This window comes from Sminthopsis crassicaudata, chromosome 3 (genome assembly GCF_048593235.1).
Source record: "Sminthopsis crassicaudata isolate SCR6 chromosome 3, ASM4859323v1, whole genome shotgun sequence".
NCBI classification, from domain to species: domain Eukaryota; kingdom Metazoa; phylum Chordata; class Mammalia; order Dasyuromorphia; family Dasyuridae; genus Sminthopsis; species Sminthopsis crassicaudata.
The window spans coordinates 139068045-139095006 of record NC_133619.1 but is presented as its reverse complement, the minus strand read 5'-3'; positions in this window follow the sequence as shown (position 1 = coordinate 139095006).

Genomic DNA, 26962 nt, shown 5'->3' with positions numbered 1-26962 from the left:
ACCAGCTATAGTTCACTTGATCCATGAGATGACAGAGTGTTATGCCCAAGGAGGTACAAAGCAGCAGAACAATAAACAGAAGTATGACAATAAGAACCAGGCTCAACAGTGGCCCAAGTGTTCAACCCATTCATCAAAGTCATACTCGAGATAATATGCCAAAGAGGTTGGATGCCAATGAGGTAGGATGTCAACACTGAGGTGGGAAGTCAACAAGGTAAAACATCACAATTCTAGTTAACAAATATCAGTGAGGTAGGTTGTCACAATTCTAGTTACATTTATCACAATTCTAGACCAATTCTAGTTTCTTACAATTTTCTGTTGCACTTGTCACAATCCTAGAACAATTCTAGTTTATCACAATTCTCAATTGCACTTTTCACAATTCTAGAACAATTCTAGCTTATCACAATTCTCTATTGCACTTTTCACAATCCTAGAGCAATTCTAGTTTCTCACAATTCTCTATTACACTTTTCACAATTCTAGAGCAATTCTAGCTTATCACAATTCTCTATTGCACTTTTCACAATCCTAGAGCAATTCTACTTTCACAGATGCACATAAGCAAAGTCATGTCCAGTAACATTGTCTCAATAACAATGGCAGGTGGGTGTGTTGGTTTTTCACCCACTAATTTAAAAGCATAGTCCTTCAATAGAAAGCATAGGGCAAAGCCTCTTCCCAGGCCACCATATGGCAAGTGGCCACGGGAGAAGCAAGCAGGCCCATTGTCCATTTACAGTCTTTATATTGCGTATCACCCAAAACAGTCCATTTCAGCTTCAACACTGGAACTGTGTCTGGTGTCTCTGATGTCACGGTCAGGAGGGGCATCGCTGCCATCAGCGTCTGAAGGGCTGCGGACATCTGGCTGGTCTCTCTGGACTGTTGTCTGGTCCTTCTCTTGGATCCCCAGGTTACAAATGTCTCTGGTGGGGATGAACTCTACTGCTGGATCTGCACCTAGGAAGGAATGTCCCCGGGGCCCAACTTGGGCCTTTCCAAATGCCATCCAGGCCTTTCCACATCACAGTGGAAACAAAGTTGTTGTCAAAAAGATTAACAAAGTCAGACAAAAGTTAGTCAGTCTGTCACTTAGCTGCACTTTCTGTGTATGCCCGAAGTGCATTGCTAAGGTAAAAGGCAAAGAATTTAAAAATGTAAAACCAAAATAATTTAAAAGTGTAAAACCAAAATAGATTAAAAATATAAAACCAAAATAACTTTAAAATGTAAAATCAAAATAACTTAGCAAGATCAAAATACTTTGAAGATGTAAAATCAAAAATGTTTAAAAATGTAAAATCAAAATTTAAAAATTGTAAGCAATCACATATCCCAAAATTCCCTTCTCTTGTTTAGAAGAGAAGATCTTGGGGATAGTCTGTGCAGTAATGACTTTACTAGAACACTCGGCTATATCCCTGAATTCTTTTGCCTAAAAATCAAAGTTTGAGTTTCTGATACCAAATTGTACTTCAGGAGTGTGAATCAATAAATCTGATATTTTCCTCCTGGGTCAAAGATCACACACTGTCTATTTATTCTAGTGATTAAAACAGCAATTTTCCAACCCATTCTAAACATAAACACTGTTTTATAAGTACCCATAGGGGGTTGGGAAATCAAGCTCACCTGTGGAAGTGAAAAATCCACGAGGTAATAAAAGAGGAGTTCCAACTCTCCAAAGACGATCCTAGCAGTTTTACAAGTATAAAACTCCACTCTCTCTAACTGCAAGGTCTTGTCCCTGTAAGGTTTCTTAGAAATTAACTGAACTGTATTTTTAAAACTTTTCTGATTATACTCAATACCCCACAATTCCTTTTTGCTTGGGGCATAAAGCCTACTCCTGTCCTTTGAAATGAAGACACAGGAGTTTTGAATGGATTAATGGGCAGTGCTGATAGTATTATCGCCCTTCCTTTTCCTCCTCCTCCTTCTCCCTTGACCCAAGAAGGTGAGGCAGAGGGAAGAAGAATTGGAAAATTCCCCAAAGGCTGATTTAAAATCAAACCTGAGCTTTGCACATAAAAAGAACTAAACTTCTTCTCAATGAAAGAGTAATCAATAAATTCCTTAAAACAACAATGCACGAGGTAAACCAAGAAAATGCTAAGAAGAATTTCTACAACTTTAGTCCATGTGGTTCCTTTATTTCCTTCCTTAGTTTCAGCCACTGGTTTGAACTCTTCCTGTTCTATCTGTAGTAACCTAGCTTTTTCTTCTTTCTCTATCTCCATCTGTAGTTTAACCTGCAATTCCAGCAACTCTTGCTGTGGCATTTTATACTCTCTACTGTCATACAATCGCATTAGCTCTAGGTTGCTCCCTCTCCGAGCTATATCTAATAGGTGTGGGGATAGCCTTTGTGGAGCTTGATTACAAGCTTCCTGCTGTTCTTCAGTGGTGATCTTTGTTAAAAGATCTTCCATCTGGCTCTTTAACCTCTTTATGTAAGCATTATGTTCAGTTGTGTCCTTGAGCCTGATCCCAGATTTACCTGGGTCCATATTGCTTCTCTGTCTTCCCTCTTAAGTGGCGTTTCTACCGGATCTTTCAGAATCTTAATTCTGAATATTAAATATTTTCAAAACCTAGTAATTCCTGATGCGTCCATGTTGAGCGCCATTTGTAACGTGCTCTCCTGGCAGTTACAATTACTAGCTTAATAACCGGTAGCGCACTCAAGAACAACCACGTGTAATCTTAAAAGCCTTTATTATACCTACTCACATAATGCCCTAACTGATGCCCTGACTTGTTGGTTCCCGAGTGAACACCTGGTCAGAAGACCCATGTGTTCACTACCAAAACCCTTACCTCTTTTGGCTATCCATCTTGGCTTGGCCACCCAGGCTGGGAAGCCAAGGTGAAGAGTGCCAGGTTAAAGAGAGTGCTTGCTGCCTGCAGTGGGCTTACATAGGGCCTGTGAGGTCACACACACAGCCAATCAGCGAGAGAGTCACCCATTACGAAGCTATCTCAATATGGCCAGGATCCCGCCCAAGGGCAGTCCTAATATCCACAGAAATTACTTCCGGGCCTCAATCTCCCGATGCACTGTGGCACCCATTTAAAGGCCCCTTACATTACATGACCTCAACTACATGGGTACATGAGACAGGTATACAAATCAAACATTTACTGATAATAAATCATAATTCTCAACCTCCACATTCAATTACATGATCCCATATGGGGTTGTAACCCACATTTTGAGAAGCTTTGATGTAATTGACTTAAATTGTCAGTTTTGCTAGCAAATAATTGCCTTAATTTGATCTTCATAGATGGTATATTTATTCTTTTTTTCATTTCTGATACTGGAAATTTGATTTTCTTGATCAAAATAACCAATGCTTTAGTTATTTTTTTTTGTTGTTCTTCCCCTAAAGAAAAAGAAATTTCCACAAAACTAAAACAAAAAAACAGAAAACCAAAAACCAAAACCAAGTTTCTACTCTTATTAATAAATTATTTAACTTTATATTTTATCCATCTCCTCTTTAATATTCAGGATTTTCATTTTGGTGTATATCTGAAGAATTTTAATTTATATTTTCTCTAGTTTTTTTTTTTTTCTTTTAATTTTCACATCCAAATCACTGATCTGTTTTTCCTCTCTTTTATTGATATGCATATTTAGAAATAGATATTTTCCCTTAAATAATTATTTTACTATATCCCCAAAATTTTCTGCATATGGTCTCTTTTTTTTAATATTCTTTCAATGAAATTTGTACTTTTTTTCACTCATTTAGATTTTGATTATTTTTCAATTAATTGTGAGCTCTTTTTTTCTTTTATAATATCATATAAAAGTTTTCTGCTCCTTAATTTTGATAGTTGTTAAAACTTTAGAGGGTTGTGATTTGGCTACAGTACTCCTAGGAGTTTTCATGTAGCAATCTCTTTTGGGTAGTCATTGGTATTTTCTTTGTGTTTCTATTTTACTCTCTACTTCTAGGATATTGAGGTAATTTTTCCTCGAATAGAAGTTTAAGGATCTTCCTATGCTGATGGATTTTAGGTAGTCCAATAATTCTTTAATTTATTTTTTATGATGTCATTTTAACACAATTGACAAATCAGCAAAACGCTTGATTTCGACAAAAATCTTTGACCCTCATATGAATTCATGAATGTTCAACTAAAAGATGGACTAAATTCACAACACTGAAAGGACTCTCTGTCCAGTCTGGCCAAAAAAAATCCCTTATGTTACATAAGGAATCTACGAAAATTAAATGATTTCCTATACTGCACATTCAAAGATTTTCTTTTGATTATATACATATATATATATATATATATATATATGCATATACATATATATATATATATATATGCATATACATATATATATATATATATATATATATACATATAAATGCTTATTAGTATCTTTATGTCGAATATTTTCCCACCTTCACTGAATTTTTTTTAACTTTTTTTTTAATTTGGAATTTTTTTTCACAGTATATATGCATGAGTAATTTTTTAAAATAATATTATCCCTTGTATTCTGTTTTCCAAATTATCCCCCCATCACTCTACTCCCTCCCCCCGATGACAGGCAATCCCATACATTTTACATGTGTTACAGTAAAACCTAGATACAATATATGTGTGCAAATACCATTTTCTTGTTGCAAATCAAGCATTAGATTCTGAAGGTATAAGTAACCTGGATAGATAGACAGTAGTGCTAACAATTTACATTCACTTCCCAGTGTTCCATCTCTGGGTGTAGTTATTTCTGTCCATCATTGATCAACTGGAAGTGAGCTGGATCTTCTTTATGTTGAAGATATCCACTTCCATCATAATATATCTTCATACAGCATTGAAGTGTACAGCGATCTTCTGGTTCTATTCATTTCACTCAGCATCAGTTGATGTAAGTCTCTCCAAGCCTCTTTGTATTCCTTCTGCTGGTCATTTCTTATGAACAATAGTATTCCATAACCTTCATATACCATAATTTACCCAACCATTCTCCAATTGATGGACATCGATTCATTTTTCAGTTTCTAGCTACAACAAAAAGAGCTGCCTTCTTTAGTATTTCTTTGGGATATAAGCCCAATAGCAGCAATGCTGGATCAAAGGGTATGCACAGTTTGATAACTTTTTGGGCATAGTTCCAAATTGCTCTCCAGAATGGCTGGATTCTTTCACAACTCCACCAACAATGTATCAGGGTCCCAGTTTTCCCATATCCCCTCCAACATTCATCATTATTTATTCCTGTCATCTTAGCCAATCTGACAGGTGTATAGTGGTATCTCAGAGTTGTCTTTCATATGAGTGGATATAGTTTCAATTTCATCATCTGAGAATTGTCTGTTCATATCCTTTGACCATTTATCAATTGGAGAATGGTTTGATTTCTTATAAATTAGGGTCAGTTCTCTATATATTTTAGAAATGAGAACTTTGTCAGAACTTTTAACTGTAAAAATATTTTCCCAATTTGTTACTTCTGTTCTAATCTTGTTTGCATTAGTATTGTTTGTACAGAAACTTTTAGTTTGATGTAGTCAAAATCTTCTATTTTGTGATCAATAATGATCGCTAGTTCTCCTCTGGTCATAAATTCCTTCCTCCTCCACAGGTCTGAGAGGTAGACTATCCTCTGTTGCTCTAATCTATTTATTATCTCATTCTTTATGCCTAAGTCATGGACCCATTTTGATCTTATCTTGGTATATGGTGTTAAGTGTGGATCCATATCTAATTTCTGCCATAATAATTTCCAGTTTTCGCAATAATGAATTTTTATCTCTAATGTTGGTATCTTTGGGTTTGTCAAAGATTAGATTGCTATAGATGTACCTTTTTTTGTCCTTTGTATCTAATCTGTTCCACTAATCTACCTGTCTATTTCTTAGCCAATACTAAATGGTTTTGGTGACTGCTGCTTTATAATATAGCTTTAGATCAGGTACACCTAGACCACCTTCCTCTGACTTTTTTTTCATTAGTTCCCTTGCAATTCTTGACCTTTTATTCTTCCATATGAATTTTGTTGTTATTTTTTCTAGGTCATTGAAATAGGTTCTTGGGAGTCTGATTGGTATAGCACTAAATAGATTAATTAGTTGGGGGAGTATTGTCATCTTTATTATATTCACTCAGCCTATCCAAGAGCACTGAATGTCTTTCCAATTATTTAAATTTGACTTTATTTTTGTGGCAAGTGTTTTGTAATTTTTCTCATATAATTCCTGACTATTCTTTGGTAGATGGAGTCCCAAATACTTTATAATCTCAACATTTGTTTGGAATGGAATTTCTCTTTGTATCTCTTGCTGTTGCAGTTTGTTGGTGATATATAAAAATGCTAAGGATTTATGTGGATTTATTTTGTATCCTGCCACTTTGCTAAATTTCTGAATTATTTCCAATAGCTTTTTAGCAGTCTTTGGGGTACTCTAAGTATACCATCATGTCATCTGCAAAGAGTGATAGTTTGATTTCCTCCTTTCCTACTTTAATTCTTTGAATCACTTTCTCTGGTCTTATTGCCGAGGCTAACGTTTCTAGTACTATATTGAATAGTAATGGTGATAGTGGGCAACCTTGTTTGATTCCTGATCTTACTGGGAAAGTTTGCAGTGTATTTCTACTGCATACTATGCTTACTGACGGTCTTAAATATATGCTCCTGATTATTCTAAGGAATAGTCCATTTATTCCTATACTCTCAAGAGTTTTTAGTAGGAATGGATGTTGGATTTTGTCAAATGCTTTTTCTGCATCTATTGAGATGATCATATGGTTTTTATTAATTTGATTATTAATATGGTCAATTATACTAATAGTTTTCCTAATATTAAACCAGCCCTGCATTCCTGGTATAAATCTTACTTGATCATAGTGTATTATCCTGGGGATGATTTTCTGAAGTCTTTTTGCTAATATTTTATTTAAGATTTTAGCATCAATATTCATTAAGGAAATTGGTCTATAATTTTCTTTCTCAGTTTTCAATCGACCTGGTTTAGGTATCAGTACCATGTCTGTGTCATAAAAGGAGTTTGGTAGGACTCCTTCATCCCCTATTTTTTCAAATAATTTATATAACATTGGGGCTAATTGTTCTTTAAATGTTTGGTAGAATTCACATGTAAATTCATCTGGTCCTGGGGATTTTTTCCTGGGGAGTGGATTAATAGCTTGTTCTATTTCTTTTTCTGAAATGGGACTATTTAAGCAATTTATCTCCTCCTCTGTTAATCTAGGGAGCCTATATTTTTGGAGGAAATCATTTCACTTAAGTTATCAAATTTATTGGCATAAAGTTGGGCAAAGTAACTCCTTATTATTTCTCTAATTTCCTCTTTATTGGTGGAAAGATCCCCCTTTTCATTTGTAAGACTAACAATTTGATTTTCCTCTTTCTTTTTTCTGATCAGATTTACCAAAGGTTTATCTATTTTATTAGCTTTTACATAAAACCAACTCTTGATTTTATTTATTAATTCAATAGGTTTTTTTTTACTTTCAATATTATTGATTTCTCCTTTTAATTTTTGTATTTACAGTTTAATTTTTGTTTGGGGGTTTTTAATTTGGTCTTTTTCTAGCTTTTTAAGTTGCAGGCCCAATTCGTTAATCTTCTCCTTCTCTATTTTCTTCAAATAAGCCTCTAAAGATATAAAATTTCCCTTTATTACCACTTTAGCTGTATCCCACACATTTTGGTATGATGTCTCATCATTGTCATTATCTTGGGTGAAATTATTAATTGTTTCTATAATTTGCTCTTTCAGCCAGTCATTCTTTAAGATGAGATTATTCAGTTTCCAATTACTTTTTGGTCTATTTACCCCAAACTTCTTACTGAAAGTAGCTTTTATTGCATTGTGATCTGAGAAGAAGGCATTCATTATTTCTGCCTTCCTACATTTAATTTTGAGATCTTTATGTCCTAATATATGGTTAATTTTTGTATAGGATCCATGAACTGCTGAGAAGAAAGTATATTACTTTCTATCACCATTCAGTTTTCTCCACAGGTCTATCATACCTCGTTTTTCTAATGCTCTATTTCCTTTTTAAATTTCTTTCTTATTTGCTTTGTGGTTTGATTTGTCTAAATCTGAGAGTGCAAGGTTGAGATCTCACACTATTATAGTTTTACTGTCTATTTCTACTTGCAATTCTCTTAACTTTTTCTTGAGAAAGTTAGATGCTATACCACTTGGTGCATATATGTTAAGTATTGATATGGCTTCATTATTTATGCTACCTTTTAGCAGGATATAGTTTCCTTCATTATCTCTTCTAACTAGATCAACTTCTGCTTTTACTTGATCTGAGATAAGGATAGATACCCCTGTTTTTTTGGCTTAACCTGAAGCATAATAGAATCTGCTCCAACCTTTTACCTTTACTCTGTATGTATCTCCCTGCTTTAAGTGTGTTTCCTGTAAACAACATATTGTAGGGTTCTGATTTTTGATCCAGTCTGCTATCCGTCTCCATTTGATGGGAGCGTTCATCCCATTCACATTTACAGTTAAAATTACTTATTCTGCATTTCCTGCCATCATATTATCCCCAGATTATGCTTTTTCCCTTGACCCCCCCTGAACCCCTTCCCCGATATTTAATTTATAGACCCCCCTTGTGACGCGCAACCCTCCCTCTTTTTTTTTTTATTTTTAGTATCCCTCCCCCCTCCCTCCAAGTCCCTTCCCTTATTCTCTTTTTCCTTTTCCCTTTTCCTCTCGCCCCTTTTAATGAGGTGAGAGAGAATTCTCTGAAAAACAGATATGTCAATTATTTACTCTTTGAGCCTCTTCTGATGAGAGTAAGATTCACACAATGATTCTCCCCCTCTCTAAATTCCCTCAGATATGGTGTATTTTCTATGCCTCTTCCTGGGATGTAGTTTCCCTCTTTTTATCACTCCTTCCCCTTTTTCTGATACTACCCCTTTCCCTTTACTACACCCCCCCTTTTTTCTTTTATTTCAATAAGATCAAATTATCCCTGAGTACTTTCTATACACCCACAACAGAGATACAGTTCTCAAGGGTTCTGTGTACCTTTTTCTGTTTCTCTTCAGTCTTGTGCATGTAGATCAAATTTTTTTGTTTAAGTCTGGTTTTTTTTCTTAGAAACATATGGAATTCCTCTATTTCATTGAATGACCATCTTCTTCCATGGAAAAAGATGCTAATCTTAGCTGGGTAGTTTATTCTTGGTTGCAATCCTTGATCTTTTGCCTTTCGGAATCTCAGGTTCCAGGCCCTTCTATCTTTTAATGTGGAGGCAGCCAGATCTTGTGTGACTCTTATTGTGGCACCTTGGTATTTAAATTGTTTTTTTTTTCTAGCTGCTTGCAAGATTTTCTCCTTTGTGTGGTAGTTCTGCAGCTTAGCCACAATATTGCATGGTGTTCTTTTTTTAGGGTCTATTTCAGAAGGAGTTCGATGAATTTTTTTGACATCTACTTTCCCTTTTGTTTCTATTATCTCTGGACAGTTCTCTTTGATAATTTCCTGTAAAATAGAATCTAGGCTCTTTTTTTGGTCATAGTTTTCGGGAAGTCCAATGATCCGCAGATTATCTCTCCTAGATCTATTTTCCAGGTCTATAGATTTTCCCAGTAAGTATTTGACGTTATCCTCCAGCTTTTCATTTTTTTTTTTTTTTTTTTTTTTTTTTTTTTTTTTTTTTTGTTTTGTTTTGTTTGACTGATTCTTGGGTTCTCAATCAATCATTCATTTCTATTTGTTCCATGCTGAATTTTAAGCAGTTATTTTCTTCATTCACAGTTTTTAGTTCTTTTTGTAAGTGTCCAATTTTGTTTTTAAATGAATTATTTTGCTCTATTGAATTTTTTTCCATTTCCCTAATTTTTTTTGAGAATTATTTTCTTTTTCCAATTCAGAAATACTATTTTCTTGAGACTTTTTTGTCTTCTCCAATTCAGAAATCCTATTTTCCTGTGATTTTTTAACCTTTTCTAATTCACAAATTTTGTTTCCCTGAATCTCCTGTGAATTCTTTATTTTTTCCCACTCTAATTTCATAGCTTCTCTTTCCTTTCCCCATTTTTCTTCAAACTCTCTTAATTTTTTAATAGTCTCTTCTAGGAGAGAGTTATGTGATGGGGGTCAGGTATCATTCCCCTTTAGGCTGTTATCTGCTGACTCTCTGCTGATAACTTCCTCGGGATTGGATACCCGCTCTTTCTCTGTGTCAAATGAGTCATTTTTTTTTTTTTTTTTTTTTGCTTTTTGCTCATACTTAAAAAATCTTTTGGGGTCTGTCCCTGGGGTAGGAAATTATTTATTTATTTCTTTACCAGCTTCCTCCCAGACTGGATGGATGCAGCGGCCCCTTCTCCTGAGCTAAGAGAGAGCTCTGGGAGAGAGTTCCCCATCCCCTCCCTGGAAGTGCCTCACAGGTGATTAGCACTGCTGTGCTTTGAGGGCATCAGTATTTGTCTTAGCGGCTTCCCTGAAGTTTGAGATTGAACAGTAAAGTCGACACAAAGCCCAGCCTATGCCTCCCGTGGGGCATGGATGTCAGCAGCAGGTGACGTGAAAAGCCCCTGCACTCAAATTGGAAGTGTCTGCCCTGAAACCAAGGTCTCTAGTTCAAAGGTTTCCCTTTTCTGGGACTTCAGGGGCTGAGTTCCAGAGCCTCCAGCTGAGCCAGGCAGTGTGTGTTTCCTTGGGCCGTATCCGCCCACTTCTAAATCTCTTAACTACTCACAGGTGAAAGGGAGGACAGCCTAAGTCGGCCACACCCACAGTGCCGAGATCTGCTAAGTCACTTTCAGATTGGGGTGGTTCTATTATCTGGTTTGAAAATTTTAAAGTGGCTTAATTTCTCTTCTGAACTGCTGTTTTATAAGCAGAGAAGAGCTAACAGCCTGTGCCAGATTCTTCTATCTCAGTGGCTTCTCTGATCCCAGAGCCCTCGCCAGCGCGATTGGCACAGCGTGTCAGCACCCAGCTGTCTGTGCTGGCCTTTCTTCTTCCTCCCCTGAGGACTGACCTTTCCTGTTGAAACTCCAGATTCTCTTCAGCTGATAAGTCGTGCTTTGAGTCCTTGTGGATTCTATCAGTCCAGCTCTATTTCTGAGGCTGATTTTATCTAGTTGGTAGTGAGGGAAGAAAAGAGCTTAAAGAATAGCGTGTATCTTCTCCGCCATCTTGGCTCACCTCCACTGAATTTAAAGGGAGTATTTTGCAATATGGATTCTCTTATGTTCAGGAAGCTGTCTACAATGTCTAAAAGTTTTCCTACATGTACTACATTGAAAAAGCTTTTTCACTGCATGTATTTATTTATATGTGTAATAAAATGGCCATTCAGGTTAAAGGATTACCCACATTCACTAGAATTGAATGATTTTTCTTAAGGATGAATAAGTTTTTGTTTAGTAAAGCTACCCACTCCAGTTAAAATATTTGCCACATTCACTACACATGAAGCATTTCTCTCTAGTATCACTTCTCTTATAGTTAGTAAGTTTTAATACCAATTAGAGAATTTTCCATATTCAGTACATTTAAAGGACTTCAGTCCAGTACAAATATGTTTGGAAAGATCTTGTTGTTCCAAAAGATTTTTTTCACATTAATTATATTCAAATAATTTAACCCTAATATGGACAATGCTTTGTGTAGAAAGCTCCTTTTTGGCTGAATGATTGTCTACATTCATAAAAAAAAAAAAAAAAAAAAAAAAAAAAAAACTGGAGAGAATTCCAGTTATGAATTCTTTTATGTTGAGTGAGGTGTTCACATCAGTTGAATGATTTTTCACATTCCTTACATTCAAAAGATTTCTCTTTAAAATGTATGCTCATATGTATATTAAAGTGACTATGCTGATTAAAGAATTGTCCATATACATTAAATGTAAAGTTTTTTTTTCCTCCACTATGAATTCTCTTATGTTTAGTAAGTTATCCACTCCAGCTAAACAATTTTCCATATACATCTCATTCAAATTTCTTCTCTGAAGTACTTGATGATTGGATAAGTTATAACTGAAGATGTTCCCAAATTCATAAGTTTTTCGTACAACTCATTTCTCATGAAGTTCAAAATATTATGGATGATAATTGAATGTTTCCTCATATTTATCTCTAGAAAACTTCATCTCAGAAAAGATTCCATCAAATTTCCTTTCATTTGACCATTGTTTTGTATCACATTTGCTTAGATCTTTTTCTTTATGATTTCCTCTCTCTTATCCTCTCTCCTTTCCTCCTTTTTTCTCCCTTCATCTTTCCCTCTTTCTTTTTCTTTTCTCCCTCCCTCCACTTCTCTCTCCCTCTCACCTTCTCTCCCTTTCTGCCTGTATCCTCCTCCTCCTCCTCCTCCTCCTTCTTCTTCTTCTTCTTCTTCTTCTTCTTCTTCTTCTTCTTCTTCTTCTTCTTCTTCTTCTTCTTCTTCTTCTTCTTCTTCTTTTCTCTCTCTCTCTCTCTCTCTCTCTCTCTCTCTCTCTCTTTCTCTCTCTTGGTTTCTCTTGAGTTTTATATTTGGAGGACCAATTTGTTGTTCAGTGCTGGTATTTTCATTAGAAATAAATGAAATTCACCTGTATAATTGAATATCCATCTTCCCTGAAGTTTATTCTTGGCTGCATTCCAAGTTCCTTTAACTTTTGTAATATCATATTTCAGGTCCTACAATCCTATAAGTTGGAAACAGATAGTTGACTAATCTTTATTGTGGATCCTTGGTATTACACTTGTTTCTTTCTGGCTACTTGCAATATATTTCCTTGATCTGAAGTTCTAAAATTTACCCACAATATTTTTTTGAGTATTCATTTTGGGGTCTCTTGCAGGAGGTGCTTGGTGAATTTTCTTCTATCTTACCTTCTGATTCTAAGACAGGAGAAAAGGTTTTTTTTGATGATTTCCTTAAAAAATGGTGTCTAGGCTCTTTTTTCATCTTGGTTTTCAAGAAGTTCAATAATCCTTAGATTGTCTCTCCTAAATCTCTTTTCCAGGTTAGTTGTTTTTCCAAGTAGGTATTTTACATTTTATTCTATTTTTTCATATTTTTAGTTTTGATTGACTGATTCTTGATGTTTCATTGAGTCTTTCATTCCCATTTGTTCAATTCTGATTTATTGAATTATTTCCTTCATTTACTTTTTAAAAAATTCTTTTTGTATTTGCCCAATTGGATTTCTTAATGAGTTGTTTTTGTTCTATGGCTTGTTGTTCCATTTCACAAATTCTTTTAAAAAAAAGTTATTTTCTTTTTACATTTAATAAATTCTGTTTTTCAGGGAGTATGTTTTCTATTTTGTCAAATCAATTTTAAGGAGTTATATGCTTTTTTTCCATTTCACTAAGTCTATTTTGTAATGAATTTTCTTCAGATAATTTCTGTCTTTCCTTTTCCATTTTTTTTCTATGTCTCTCTTAAGTTCCCTTTTAATTTTTTCTAAAAAAGCTTTGTGTGATTGGGACTAATTTATATCCTCCTTTGGAGCTTCATGTTGAGATGATCTGCTTTTAGTCTCCTTCATATTTGAAATAGATTCTTCTCTTTCATCATAAAAACTGGAGGGTCAAAGGTCTTTTTGCTTTTTTTTTTTTTTTTTTTTTTTTACTTTTATGTATGTATGTATGTATGTATGTATGTATTTATTTATTTATTTTTACAGAAAGTTAAGATCTGCTTTTAGGGAAAGGGACATTGTCTAAGACTCCTCTACAAGCAGCAGTGCCTGCACTGAGTCAGTGCTGACTGATTTTTGGTGCTGGGTGGGTGTGGGCATGTCTTATACAATTCTTGTGTTTTGGGGTTCGTTATTTACCTTTTGTGTCTGTGTTGGATGTTTTATAACTTTTCTGCTGATCTACTGGCTTGCAACTAGGGAGGAGTAGCCAATACTGCTGTAGATTTTCCACACATGGAGCCTACACCATCCTGGGAATGTGAGTTGTCTACTTCGGGGTCTGTGCTCAGCTTGTTTGCACTTGGCCTGCCTCGCTCCATGCACATTGAAGCTGATCTTTTCTGGAGATATTTCAAATTATCTTCTGCTGGTAATTTGTTACACTCCCAATATTTGTGGGTTCAGCCAGTTCAGAACTGATTAAGAGACTGCATTTGCTAGTTATTCTTAAGGTTCTGGGAAAAGGTCAGATTAAAAAAAATGTGTCCTCTTCACCATCTTGGGTCTGCCCCCTGCCAACTACTTTCAAAATCATTATAGCTTTGTTCTCATTATTTTGCTTTTGTATTTTATTTGCTCATTTAATTGACATGCCTTATTCAAAATATATTTTACATTTCAATTTCTATTTTATCATTTTACTATGTTTATGTTGACATGAACAATTAATACTGTGTAAAATCATTGGTGAAGTTTATGCATATAGAAAGAGACTCTTACTCTTGACTCTATAATTAATAGAGAAATTACAGAATAGCTAGCAAGAATTTCTCATTGATTTGAATATTTTGATTCATTGATTTGAATATTAAAATAAGTATCATAAATAAAAAGAGGAATTTCACTAATTTTATCTTTTAATAGTTTAATTTTTAATCTTTTAATTTTCATTACTACTGAATATTTTTATTGAGTACTAGAACTTAATGGCAATAATTATTTCCTCTGATATTAATTGCTAATTCTTCCCTTATGTAAAACTAGTCTCTCAAGTTTCTTACAATATATTAATAAAGTGCATATTCTGAGAGGTAATAAAGGGTTTAAGATAATAATAATACATTATCTGTAAAATGAAGAATTTGGACTAGCTATTTTACATGTTTTATTGTATTGAAATCTCATTATATTGAACTTAGTATAACTTAGATCCCTGGCCAGGATATTTTATAACCAAAGGCACAGATTAAAGAAGTGAACTGAAACATTATCAGAAGGCCACTAATTATGCTGTTGCTTTTGCTTGTTTCTTACTTTCTTTTTTTAAAAAATAATAATAGCTTTTTTATTTTCAGAACACATGTAAAGAGTGTTTTTAATATTCACCCTTCCAAATCATTGTGTTCCAAATTTTTCCCTCTCCATCCTCATCTTCCCTTTACCCTAGGCAGCAACTAATCCAATATAGCTTAAACATGTGCAATTCTTCTAAACATATTTCCATATTTATCATGATGCACAGGAATCAAAAAGTGAAAAAAAACTGAGAAAGAAAAAAAAAAAAACAAGTAGACAAATAACAACAGCAACATAAAAGCTTAAAATAATGTATTGTGATCCACATTCAGTACACATAATCCTCTCTCTGAATGAGGTTGGTTCTCTCCATCAAGAAATTATTGGAATTTCTCTGAATTGCCCCATTGTTGAAAAGAGCAAAGTCGAAGTGATTATGTTTTATTTGTTTGTTTGTTTTTTGTTTCTTGTACAATAATTTAGAGTGATACATCAAAAGTTTCATCATTATAGATTGGGCTCACCCTCTTGGATACCTGAACTAGTAGAATATACATGAACTTATGATGTAAGCCTTCATCACTAGATACTTTCACTTTTGCTTTCTGGTTGGCCTTTATAACTGAGTCTTATTATTTTAGTCCATTTTCCACTCAAATCTCACAGTCATATTCATGAAGAATGTCTGATGGTGATATTTCCTATAAAATAAATTAATGAGTCCTAATTATTTGTACCACCAAATGAAAAATCCTCTTTGGCAATTGAATTTCTTTAGAACATGTATCTTGATTATCATTCTAGAATTTATTTGCTTTATTCTGATATCTTCTTAGTTGAGCAATACTTTAGTCCTTCATAATCTATGTTCTACCACACAATTTTTTTCTAGTATTCTTCTACTATATCTTGTTACCCCCTCCATATTCCCCACATCCAAATATTCTTTGATCCAGTGAGTTTAGCTTCCTTCCTGTTCCATGAAAAACACATTTTATCCCTTGGATTTAGGCATTTTCTCTATATTCACTCATATCATATCTATAATAGTCTCCCTATTTATCTCTGCATTCTGGCTTCCTTGAATTCTTAAAGTTAATGAAATGAATTTCCACCCAAAGAAATTCCATCAACTATAAGAAATCTTTCCCAATCCCTCTTTATTCTAGTGCCTTCCTCTCTTATTTTTTTTAAATTTATGTTCTTATTTATTTCTGTATGTTTACTTATCTCCCTCTTTAAATTATGAGTTTCTTGAGGTTAAAAACAATCTTTTTTCTTTGTATCTCTACTACTTAGCACATAAATGCTTAATAAATGCTTAATGACTAACAGTTTCTTACACACATTACTTTATCTTTGGATTTTGATCCTTTAAATGACTGTACCTCATTCCTAGAATTTTTTATTTCTTCCTTTGTCTCTCTATGATTACTTTGAGATTAAAATATTCTACAAGAGATATGTGCCCCCTTCTCATAACACCAGTGTCTTTCCTTCTGATATTATCATTTAGTTAATTTGTTTAAGTGTGTAAATATTATTTGTACAAGTTTTTTATGTATGTTCTTCCAAGAATATAAGTTTACTGGGAGCAAGGGGAATGTTTTGGCTTTTCATGATATTCCCAGAGTTTAACACAATGCATTGCATATAATAAGAGAGAGATAAAATCTTATTGACTGATTAATGAAAGAATAATCTTATTTTCACAACTAATTTATGATATATAAACATGTTAACATTAAAAAATAAAATGTAAGCCATGTCAAGGTAGAAATCAGCTTAGATCATTGTAATATACATATACATTAAAATTATTACAGTTATTATAATTTGAAAAGTAATTCATATGTGAATGAATTTTTATCTAAAATTAATGCTAATAACATTTAGGGCACATCTAGTATTTATAAATTGTAGGTGATTTTCCCATTATTTTTTATTTCTTACTTAAAATTATTTGCTAAATTTGTCCAAGTTTATTTGTTTGTTTATTTTTTCACAGAGATTATTTCAATACAAATATTTTATTTTAATTGCTCAAATGTCTTTGCTGTGCTGTAGGCCAAATCTGATTAAAGTTAGTCTGATAGTTAAGGATTATAATTTTAATGAAATGAAATACTTTTATACCTGATATGTAAAGCATGCTACCTGTAGTTGTCCATATTTCTATTTGAGTTTCACATCTTGGAAACTCAAGATGTCAAACTAACCCACAATTAACTTTATAAAATATAATCGGAAAAGGATATTCAACAACTTTTTTTCCTCTTTCAATCCACAGTACCTTGAACATACTATACACTTATAAATTCTTTCTGACTTTAATTAAATCAAGACAAAGGACTTTTCATCATGGTTTTGAATCAAGACAATCATTGATAAAATTAGTATGCCACACAACTACACAAGAAAAAAACACAACTTAATTCCAAAATATAATTTTCTGTTATAAAAATACTACCAATTGACCATGAATCTAAAAATTGAAATAGTGTTATTTCACTTAAAGTTGAAACAATAAAAAAGTTAGATAAAAATATTTTAGATAAAGAAAAGAAAAAAAAATGAGTGAAAGTTTCCAACATATTTAATCATTTTAGCAATGATTCAACTAATATTTATAATCAAACATAAATTGAATATAAATAATCTAATTTGTAAATAGAATATAACATATGAAGTAAATAAAATCCATAATAAAGTGTTAATTTAAGTATGGTATTATTTCAAGTTTCTTGTTTTTATTTGGAGACTTAAATTTGGAAACACAAATGCCACTAATAATAATTAGATAACATAGGGTTCTCCTTTGCAAGGCTCTCTATATAAGTTCTTTGTCTGTCTAGATAGATAGATATTTTAAAGGATACCTAAATTATTAAAATACAAGAACATCAAACTAATATACATTCTGTAGTTCATGGGAAAATAGATGATTTTACCTGACCAAACTGTTTAAATGAACACCGGTGTATTTTCGCTTGTTTGCTTATTTTATTTTGCTTAGATTTTCATTTTTTTTAATGTATGTAAAGATAGTTTTCAACTTTCACCCTTGTAAAACCTTATGTTCCAAATTTTCTTCCTCCCTCTCCCTCTTCTCCTAAACAGCAAGTAATACAATATAAATTAAACATATGAAATTCTCCTAAACATATTTCTATATTTAACAGGCTGCACAAGAAAAAATAGGATCAAAAGGGGAAAAAAAGAAAAAAGAAAGAACAAGCAAGCAATAAAAAAGGTGAAAATACTATGTTGTGATCCACATTCAGTCCCCATAATCCTTTGTCTATATGCAGATGGTTTTCTTCATCATAATTCTATTAGAATTGTTCTGAATCACCTCACTGTTGAAAACAGCCAAGCCCAAATTGATTATCACATAATCTTCTTACTGTATACAATGTTCTTTTGGTCCTACTCACCTTATTTAACATGAGTTCATGTATGTCTTTCCTAGCCTTTTTCAAAACATGCTCATAATTGTTTCTTATATAATAATAATATTCCATTACTTTTATATACCATAACTTATTTAGTCAATTCCCAACTGATTGGCATAACCTCAATTTCTATTTCCTTCTTATAAAAAGGTTTTTTTTATATTTATACAAATGTTTTTTTTTTTTTGTTTTTTTTTTTCACTTGTGGGACCTTTCCCCTGTTTTATAATCTTTTTTGGGATAGAAGTTCAGTAGAAACATTGCTGGATCAAAAGGTATGCATAGTTTAGCCTTTTGGGCATAGTTCCAATTTGCTCTTCAGAATGGCCAAATCATTTCAAACCACCAACAATGTCTCAATATTCCCACATCACCTCCAACATTTATCATTATCTTTTCCAGTCATCCTAGACAATCTGAGAAGTGTATAGTGGTGCATCAGAATTGTCTTAATTTGTATTTCTCTAATCAATAGTGATTTAGAGCATTTTTCATATTATTAGAAATGTTTTTAATTTTTTAATCTCCTATTCATATATGTTGACCTTAAATGAACATTGTTATTTTGCCTTTTTTAATTTTGAAATATAATATCATCATGATTCAATGTGTCATAAATCTGGAGTTAGGAAAGTTCTAAGAATTCATTGTCATCATGTCCTTTTATTATAAGTGAAATAAATTGGCCCCAAATAGGTCAAATGACTTGTACAAGGTCATACAAGTTAGAGATAGAATTTGAACCCTGGTAATTTGACTGCAGAATGATTACTCTCCAAGATGCCACACTTGTAAAATCTAGAATTTTTTTTAAACATGACTTTTCAGGCACAGTCAAGATGGAGGAGATGACACTAATTTCTCTCTGACCTTCTTTACAAACCTCATAATAATTATGAAATCCAGCCTTTGAATTAAGCCTGGACTGGCAGAAACCATAAATATTGGGAATGCAATAAATTATCAGCAGAAGATAATATCAAAGATTATCAGAAAAGGTCTGTTTCAATTGGAAACAGGAGGGAGGAAGCCTAAGACAAACAGCTGACCACAAATGCCAGCACAGACAGCACAGAGTCTCAAGGATGGCAGACACCATGTGGCAGAGAATATATAAAGAGAAATATACAAGAATCTACAGCAGTTGGTTTAATATTAGGAAAACTATTAGTATAATTGACCATATTAATAATCAAATTAATAAAAACTATATGATCATCTCAATAGATGCAGAAAAAGCATTTGATAAAATCCAACATCCATTCCTACTAAAAACACTTGAGAGTATAGGAATAAATGGACTATTCCTTAGAATAATCAGGAGCATATATTTAAGACTGTCAGTAAGCATAATATGCAATAGAAATAAACTACAACCTTTCCCAGTAAGATCAGGAGTGAAACAAGTTTGCCCACTATCACCATTACTATTCAATATAGTACTAGAAACGCTAGCCTCAGCAATAAGACCAGAGAAAGAGATTCAAGGAATTAGAGTAGGAAATGAGGAAATCAAATTATCACTCTTTGCAGATGACATGATGGTATACTTAGAGAACCCCACAGATTCTGCTAAAAAGCTATTAGAAATAATTCAGAATTTTAGCAAAGTTGCAGGATGCAAAATAAATCCACATAAATCCTCAGCATTTTTATATATCACCAACAAAATGCAACAGCAAGAGATACAAAGAGAAATTCCATTCCAAACAAATGTTGAGAGTATAAAGTATTTGGGAATCCATCTACCAAAGAATAGTCAGGAATTATATGAGCAAAATTACGAAACACTTGCCACAAAAATAAAGTCAGATTTAAATAATTGGAAAGACATTCAGTGTTCTTGGATAGGCTGAGAGAATATAATAAAGATGACAATACTCCCCAAACCAATCTATTTATTTAGTGCCATACCAATCAGACTCCCAAGAAACTATTTTAATGACCTAGAAAAAATAACAACAAAATTCATATGGAAGAATAAAAGGTCAAGAACTGCAAGGGAACTAATGAAAAAAAAGTCACAGGAAGGTGGTCTAGGTGTACCTGATCTAAAGCTATATTATATAGCAGCAGTCTTCAAAACCATTTGGTATTGGCTAAGAAATAGACTAGTTGATCAGTGGAACAGATTAGATACAAAGGACAAAAAAGGGTACATCTATAGCAATCTAGTCTTTGATAAATGCAAAGATACCAACATTATGGATAAAAATTCATTATTTGGAAAAAACTGTTGGGAAAACTGGAAATTAGTATGGCAGAAATTAGATATGGACCCACACTTAATACCATATACCAAGATAAGATCAAAATGGGTCCATGATTTAGGCATAAAGAATGAGATCATAAATAGATTAGAGGAACAGCGAATAGTCTACCTCTCAGACCTGTGGAGGAGGCAGGAATTTATGACCAGAGGAGAAATAGAGATCATTATTGATCACAAAATAGATGATTTTGATTACATCAAACTAAAAAGTTTCTGTACAAACAATACTAATGCAAACAAGATTAGAAGTGAAGTAACAAATTGGGAAAATATTTTTACAGTTAAAGGTTCTGATAAAGGTCTCATTTCCAAAATCTATAGAGAACTGACCCTAATTTGTAAGAAATCAAACCATTCTCCAATTGATAAATGGTCAAAGGATATGAACAGACAATTCTCAGATGATGAAATTGAAATTATATCCACTCATATGAAAGAGTGTTCCACATCACTACTGATCAGAGAAATGAAAATTAAGACAACTCTGAGATACCACTACACACCTGTCAGATTAGCTAAGATGACAGGAACAAATAATGATGAATGTTGGAGGGGATGTGGGAAAACTGGGACCCTAATACATTGTTGGTGGAGTTGTGAAAGAATCCAGCCATTCTGGAGAGCAATTTGGAACTATGCCCAAAAAGATATCAAACTGTGCATACCCTTTGATCCAGCATTGCTGCTATTGGGCTTATATCCCAAAGAAATCCTGAGGAGGGGAAAGGGACCTGTATGTGACAAAATGTTTGTGGCAGCTCTTTTTGTAGTGACTAGAAACTGGAAGATGAATGGATGTCCATCAATTGGAGAATGTTTGGGTAAATTATGGTATATGAAGGTTATGGAATATTATTGCTCTGTGAGAAATGACCAGCAGGAGGAATACCGAGAGGCTTGGAGAGACTTACATCAACTGATGCTGAGTGAAATGAATAGAACCAGAAGATCGCTGTACACTTCAGTGCTGTATGAGGATGTATTCTGATGGAAGTGGTTATCTTCAACATAAAGAAGAGCCAACTCACTTCCAGTTGATCAATGATGGACAGAAACAACTACACCCAGAGAAGGAACACTAGGAAGTGAATGTAAATTGTTAGCACTACTATCTATCTACCCAGGTTATTTATACCTTCGGGATCTAATACTTAATGTGCAACAAGAAAATGTTATTTACACACATATATTGTATCTAGGTTATATTGTAACACATGTAAAATGTATGGGATTACCTGCCATCGGGAGGAGGGAGTGGAGGGAGGGAGGGGATAATTTGGAAAAATGAATACAAGGGATAATGTTATGAAAAATTACTCATGCATATATACTGTCAAAAATTATAAATAAAATAAAAAAAAAAAAGGAATATAAAGCAGTGTTGGCACACTGCCCTGGTTTCAAGCCAGTCCATTAATAGAGAAGTTATAAAAAATCCAACACAAACACAAAAGATCAGTTGTAAACCCCAAAACACCAGAATCTCTGGGGACCTGGTACCCCCACCCAGCACCCGCAATGAATTAGCACTGACCCAGTGCAGCTTGGGTGGCTCAGAAAACCTCTCCTGCCCTAAAGGTAGACCTTGACTTTAAAAAATGAGTAAAAAATTAGAGGACTGTAACAATTGACAACTTTTATGGCAAAAGAGAAGAACATATTTGAAACCCAGAGAAGCTAAAGGCAGATTATTTCTAGATGAAGCCCTCAAAAGTGATATAACCTTGTCCCTATAATACAAGGCTCTCCTAGAAGAAATTAAAAATGATCTTAAAAGAGAGCTAGAAGAAAAATGGGGAAAGGAAATGAAAGCTTTGCAAGAGGGTTTGGAAAAGGCAACACAAAATAGGCTTAGCGAAATGGAAAATCATATAACTCATTAAAAGATAGTTTTGATACAATGGGGGAAAGAAAGCAACTTCCAGAAAAACAGAATTTGTGAAACAGGAAAATAACTCCTTAAAAACAGAATTGGTGAAAGAGAAAAATAAAATACTCCTTAAAAACCAGAATTTTTGAAATGGAAAAAAATCCATAGAACAAAACAACTAATTTAAAAATTCAATTGGACAAATATGAAAAGAAATAAAAAAAAAAAGTAAATGAAAAAGTAACATTAAAATTCAGAATTGAACAAATGGAAATGAATGACAATAAGAAAATAAGAATCAGTCAAGCAAAACCCCCCCCAAAAATAGAAAAAAATGTAAAATACCTAATTGAGAAAACAACTAACCTGGAAAATAGATCTAGGAGAAACAATCTAAGGATTACTGTAAGCCCTAAAATACATGATGAAAAAAAAAGAGCCTAGATACTATCTTTCAGGAAATCATCAAAGAGAACTATCCTCATATCATAGATTCAGAAGGTAAAAAGGCCATTGTAAGAATTCACCAAATGCCTTCTGAAAGAGACCCTAAAATTAAAAACCCAAATAATATTATATGCTGTAATTATGTAATTGTAATAGGATATTTACGGGCTTAGAAGGAGTGGAAGAGACACATTCTATCTTTAATTAGCCTTGTAATGGCTCTCCTGCCTCCTGCACTATGGGGGAGACTTGTTCAGACTGGGAGAATGAAGGAGACATTAATGACTTTGGACTTTATTCTTGACCATTCTTGTGGTGTTTATCCTGCTGATTCTGAGGCCCGTCTGAAGGACCTCCAGAAAGCTAGCCTGGACATTAGGGAAAAAGTGCAGGGGTCAGCTAAATTGAAGGGGAAAGAGAAATATTTGAGGAAAGATATAAGAAAGGGAGGGTCTCTAAAGGCCCTCTAAAGGCTTGAGGCAAGTAGTGCTCATAATTAAAATACTGGGGATGAGGGAAGGGGGAAAAGGAAAGAGAAAAGTATAATTTGGGGTTAAGATAGGAAATACAGAGTTAATAGTTTTAACTGAAAATGTAAATGGGGTGAACTCTCCCATAAAACATAAGCAGATACCAGACTGGATTAAAAGTGAGAAAACTACAATATGTTGTTTAAATAAACACATTTAAAGCAGAGTGATATTGAGCGGACTAAAGGTAAAAGGCTGGAGCATTATCTATTAAGCTTCAGGTGAATCAAAAAAGAAAGGGGTAGCCATCTTCATCTCAGATCAAGCAAAAACAAAACTTATCTGATTAAAAGACAAAAGGAAGGAAACTATATCACTATAAAGGGTACGATAGATAATGAAGCAATATCAATATTAAACATATATGTACCAAGTGGTGTAGCATCTAGATTCCTAAAGGAGAAGTTAAGAGAATTGCCAAAAGAAATAGACAGCAAAACTGTCATACTGGGACACCTCAATCTTGCACTCTCAAAAGTGTAAAAAATAAAAGGAGAGATCCATAAAGTTGAAACAAAAAAACTATAGAATTGATAAATAAAACTAACAGTTGGTTTTATGAAAAAAATTATAAACCTTTAGTTAATTTGACTAGAAAAAGTAAAAAGGAAAATTAAATTGTTAGTCTTAAAAATGAAATGGGAGGACTATTCACAAATGAAGAGGAAACTAGAGCAATTATCAGGAATTACATTATCCAACTTTATGCCAATAAATTTGAAAACCTAAGTGAAATGTAGGAATAGCTATAAAAATATAGATTGCCCAGATTAACAGAAGAGGGAATTAATTACTTATATTGTCCCATTTTAGAACAAGAACTAGAACAAGCTATTAATAGACTCCTTAAGAAAAAATCCCCAGAACCAGATGGATTTACATGTGAATTCTACCAAACATTTAAAGAATAATTACCTCTAATATTATATAAACTATTTGAAAAAATAGAAAATGAAGGAGTCCTACAAATTCCTTTTATGACACAGAAATGGTACAGATACCTAAACCAGGTAAGACAAAAACAGAGAAAGAAAATTATAGACAAATCTCCCTAATGAACATTGATGCAAAAATCTTAAACAAAATATTAGTAAATAGATTACAAATAATCATCCCCAGGATAATACACCATGACTAAGTAGGATTTATAAAAGGAATGCAGGATTGATTCAATATTAGAAAAGCTATTAGCATAACCAACTATATCAATAACCAAATTAACAAAAAAATATGATTATTTCAATAGATGTAGAAAAAAGTATTTAATAAAATCAAATATACATCCCTATTAAAATACTTGAGAGTATAGGAATAAATTGTCTTTTCCTTAACTATTATAACTATGGTCATCAAAACCTTTTAGTACTGGCTAAGAAAAATATTTACTTGATCAGTGGAATAGGCTAGGGTCACAGAACAAAATAACTAATGACTATAACAATCTAGTATTTGACAAACCAAAAAAGCCCCATCTTTTGGGATAAGAATTCACTATTTGACAAAAAATGCTGGGAAAATTGGAAACTAGTATGGTAGAAACTGGGCATTAACACATACTTTGCACTGTATTGCAAGATAAGGTTGTAAGCATTCATGATGTAAACATAAAGAATGATACTATAAACAAATTAGAAGAATATATGATAGTTTACCTCACAGATTTATGGAGGAGGAAGGAATTTGTGACCAAAGAAGAAGTAGAGACAATTACTGACCATAAAATCGATAATTTTGATTATATTAAGTTAAAAAGGTTTTGTACAAACAAAACTAATATAGATAAGATTAGAAGGGAAGTAATACACTCAGAAAACATTTTTACATCCAACAGATTTGATAAAAGCCTCATTTCTAAACTATATAGAGAATTTCTTAAGGGCCATGCCTAAGTGAAGGGGCAGGTCAATTCTTCCAGAGCCTCCAGAGCTGTGGATCATAACATCTGAAGGAGTTGCAAAGCAATCTTGACTGTGAACTGGGAATAAAATAAATTGGAGACAAAGGGAACAGGAGAGAGGTCAGACAATTAAACTGTCTTGCAGTTGAGAAGTCAGAATGCCACTGCCTCTCAGTCTCCTTATATCATCATCATCATCATCATCATCATCATCATCATCATCATCATCATCATCCACTCACATGAAGAGATCCATTCCACAGATCTGGGTTAGACTTCCAGCAGCCACTGACAGGTGGCTCCCATATTGCAACAAGAATTGACTCGAATTTATTATAATTCAAGCCATTCTCCAATTGATAAATGGTCAAAAGATATGAACAGACAATTTTCAGATAAAGATATTGAAACTATTTTTAGGTACATGAAAAGGCACTCCAAATCACTATTGATCAGAGAAATGCAAATTATGACAACTCTGATATACCACTATGCACCTATGAGATTGGCTAAGATGACCAAAATAGATGATGATGGAGGGGATATGGGAAAACTGCGTTGGTGGAACTGTGAACAGATTCAATCATTCTGGAGAGCAGTTTGGAACTAGGCTCAAAAAGTTATCAAACTGTACACATGCTTTGATCCAGCAGTGTTTCTATTGGAATTATATCCCAAAGAGGTATTAAAAAAGGAAAAGAGACCTGTATGTGCAAAAATGTTTGTAAGTAGCCCTCTTTGTATTGGTAGGAAACTGAAAACTAAGTGGATGCCCATCAACTGGAGAATGGCTGAATACATTATAGTATATGAATGTTATGGAATATTGTGGTTCTCTAAGAAATGACTAGCAAGATGATTTCAGAAAGGCTTGGAGAAACCTATATGAACTAATGCAAAGTGAAATGAGCAGACCCAGGAGATCATTATACATGGTAATAGCAAGACTATATATTCTGATGTATATGGCTGTCTTCAACATTGAGATGATTCAAATCAGTTCCACTTGTGCAGTGATGAAGAGAACCATCTACACCCAGAGAGAGCAATGAGGATAGAGGGTGAAACAAAACATAGCGTTCTCACTCTCTCTCTTACTATTTGCTTGCATTTTCTTCTCAGCTTTTCCTTTTCTTCCTTCTTGATCTGATTTTTCTTGTACAACCAGATAACTGTATAAATATGTATACACATATTTGATCTTATATGTATTTTATCATATTTAACATATATGGACTACCTGCCAGATGGGAGAAGGAGTGAAGAGAAGAACGGGAAAATTTGCAAGAGTCAGTTTTGGAAAAAATAACCATGCAAATGCTTTATAAATAAAAAGCTTTAATAAAAAAAAAAAAAACATGATTTTTCCATCAAATAATAGCTTTACAATGGTTCCGATAAATAAAAAGAGATTTATTTTTTTCATATTTAAATATAAATAATGACAAAGATTATCCATGTATACTTTTTTTTTTGCTTTTCATCTGATCCAACCTTCACCACTGTAATGGAATCTTAAAAACTTATAGATGTCCAAATTATAATTTTTGAAACTTTTTCATATTTCTGATT